The following is a 3,520-nucleotide window of genomic DNA, read 5'->3' as shown; positions in this document are numbered from 1 at the left end:
GTTGTTCTTACTCGCCTATAATAATCCTTAGTTACATAACTTTGTGCCTTTGTGCTCGTAGGGTTACTTCTAAGCTCAAATTTTTATTGTCTCCTTAGTGGCACTCTCTATTATTTTCATAAACCTTAAAAACGGTACCTTTAACTTCTTCAACTCCTATCTGAATTTTTTTTTCAAATGATTGTAATCTCGTATCTGCGAGACTGAATTCACTATGTTGCGGTTCACTACATTTATCTTGCATGATCTATTGATTATCTGTGACCTCTTGTCTAGCCATAACTGGGCTCTTCCTGAATCAACTACTAATTACTCGTTGGTCCATTCTCATATATATATTCCGTGTAATCTCTCTTTGGTTATTTACTTTGTCTTATGTTACCTATCACACTGGCTCCTTATGTATCAAGTGTTCATTCGCTCTTATATCAATAACATCCTGGCCAAGAGCTCTTACTGCCCTTCTCCGATGTCGTGCTTGCATAATTTTCTGGAGTCGCGACATATTTGTAGGATCTGAATAAAGGCAACCTCATCCCTTTCTCCTTTTTTTTACCGCATTCTTCCTTTACCATTCCATAGTTACCTCTTCGTCTTTGGCGTGTTTTCACATCATCAATGACCCTTACTCGCCTTATGGTAACCCTTCGGTACTAGTGATAACTGAATTCCTTATGCACAAGGGTGACACCTAGAATAATTGGCATAGTTATTCCCTTAAGCTTAACTCTGCTTACAGTGCTTGCTCTAGGGAAGCATCTTACTGAATTACCTTTGAAGGTTATTCTTCTGTTGTCCATTCTATTAATGCCGGAATGCAATCTCTAAAATTCTCATGATGCCGACTATTATTAAATCATTCGATCCCCAATTCATGTTCAATTTATCTTGTTCACCATCCCATACTTATTTCTATTACTCCGGGGTCTAACTTTTTCCTTCTGGTAATCACGTCGGAGTCACCAACTCATTTCTTGAAATGGGGATATGACTTTATGGCTTATACTCTTTTGTTGCGTCAAGGCCTATGACCTCTTGTCTTTCCCTTCACTTGGCTGTAGACTCTGTCATCCTGTCATATTTTGATTTACTATTATCACCGATTTATCACATCTTACTCATAATATTTCATTTACTCTCTTCTTATCCTCCGACTAATATTTCTATCTATCANAACTATGACAAGATGTCACTCTAGGCATCTATAGCTGTACTAAAGTTCTTCGCTTGGTACTTTGTCGAACGTACAACTATTGTTATACCTTGCTTCATAGCCTCGGTTACTATGCGTATGGTTTTACTACATCTAGGTAGGTTATACTATATCCTAACTCTTACTTCGGTTTATTATTACCGAGGTCTGCCACCCAACTCCAGATTATTCTCTCACTACTTATCTTACATGTATAAATCTAAGTCATTTAATGCTTCCTTATTACTGTTCATCTTAATAATGACGGTCTAATCTCATCTCATACTTTGCAAATTTTATCCATCCATTGGTGATTCACCTTAATGTTGATCCACAATCTACCGTTGATAACCTGAAACCCCTTACGTAGTACAATGTCACTAGGGCTCATGTCTCATCCGGGAATATCTGAAGTGATTTGCCCGATCCACCTAGGGACGATACTATACTTCAATAACCGTATTTCATTGCATCCTAATATGATTCATCTTATGGGGGTATTCCAATCCCGTGCAATTCATAAAATCCCTTTTCTTTAAATCATTCCTCAATCAAAGGCCTAAATGTCATCCTTTTATAATATACCACAATTACACCCTTACATTACGACCAGAGGAGCAATCCATCTCTTCTAAATGCTCCTAGTCTTAGACTCATCCATATTAATTAAAGTTATACTAAGCCTTTTATAACATACATAAACCATCAGCTCTCTTGTTTGATGGGCTTAATACCGAGGTCTTACCTATTCTTATCAGCTTCTAACTCACCTTTTCTTACCCTTACTTACATCTACCCAAAACCTTTTCACTCTACCATACTTTTGCTTGCGACTTACACATATTTGTTTATTCTACTCTCAACCTTCCTTTAATTTGGTAGCACCTTAGATTCCCTTTTGCGCATTCACTGCTGTCTTTATATGTAAGCAATTACTTTTTTCTGGTCGTTCTGCCACTTGCTGCATGGATACTTGGCCTATCTTTTTGCCCACGAATACTGTAATTTCTTGTACCTCATATGATCTCAAACATCCTCTTTTATTTTATTTTTTCCATTCATTAGCCACGATAGGTGCCACGTTCTTATGGAGTATATACAATATTGTAGCGAGACTGTTGTTACAAGATCATTTACTTTTTAGGTCACTATGCTTAGGTGGAAACCTTTTTCCTTATTTCCTCAGCTAGTCTTTTGTGGTAGTACTTAGGAGACCTTCTGGATCTTGTAAAGTTGTGATCTTGATATACAGTATACACGAAGGAATTTCTTTTATATTCTTACTCGCCTACAAACATCCTTACTTACATAACTCCGTTCCATTGTGCTCGTAGGATTACTTCTAAAATTAGATTTTGATTGTCTTCTTAGTGGCACTCTCCATTATTCTCGTAATACTTATACAATACCTTTAAATACCCCAACTCCTATCTGAGCATTTCTCAAGGTTTATGACGTCATATCTACGAGACTAAATTCACTATACTGCGGTTCACTACATTTATCTTGGATGATCTATTCATTTATCTGTGACTTCTTGTCTAGCCATAACCGGGCTCTTCCTGAATCAACTACTAATTACTCGTTGGTCCATTCTCATATATATTCTGCATAATCTCTCTTGGGTTATTTTCTTTGTCTTAACTTACCACTCGTACTGGCTCCTTATGTATCAAGTGTTCATTCACACTTATTTATCAATAACATCTGGTGTGGGAACCCTTACTGCCTCTCTCTGATGATGTGCTTGTGTAATGTTCTGGAGTCTCAACATATCTGTAGGAACTGAACAAATGCAACATCATCCCTTTCTCCTTTTTACCACATTCTTCCTTTACCATTCCATAGTTACCTGAACCGCTTAACTCCGACTTAATACCATATCACACCATATTCCCCCTTTAGGGGAGTACTAAGATTTAGTACTACGACGATCTACCTATAGATGTTTCACCTCTTCATCTTTGGCGTCTTTTCACATTATCAATGAATCTTAATCGCCTTATGGTAACCTTCTGTACCAGGGATAACTAAATTTCTTACGCACGAAGGTGACACCTAGTGTTACTGGCACACTTAGTCCCTTAAGATTAGCTCTGCTCAGACTGCTTGCTTTAGGTAAGCGACTTCCTAAATGACCTTTAAAGGTTATTCGTCTATTGTCTATTCTATTACTGTTGGAACGCAATCTCTGAAATTCTCACGATGTCGACTATTACCAAATCCTCCAGTCCCTAATTCATGTTTGATTTTATCTTGTTCTCCAACCCATACTGATTTTTATTACTCCGGGGGTCTAATTTAGCCTTTTGGTAATCACATTCTGGT

This window comes from Nicotiana attenuata, unplaced genomic scaffold (assembly GCF_001879085.1).
Source record: "Nicotiana attenuata strain UT unplaced genomic scaffold, NIATTr2, whole genome shotgun sequence".
In the NCBI taxonomy this organism is placed as follows: domain Eukaryota; kingdom Viridiplantae; phylum Streptophyta; class Magnoliopsida; order Solanales; family Solanaceae; genus Nicotiana; species Nicotiana attenuata.
The sequence above is the reverse complement of the archived record's forward strand: the minus strand, read 5'-3'. Positions refer to the sequence as shown.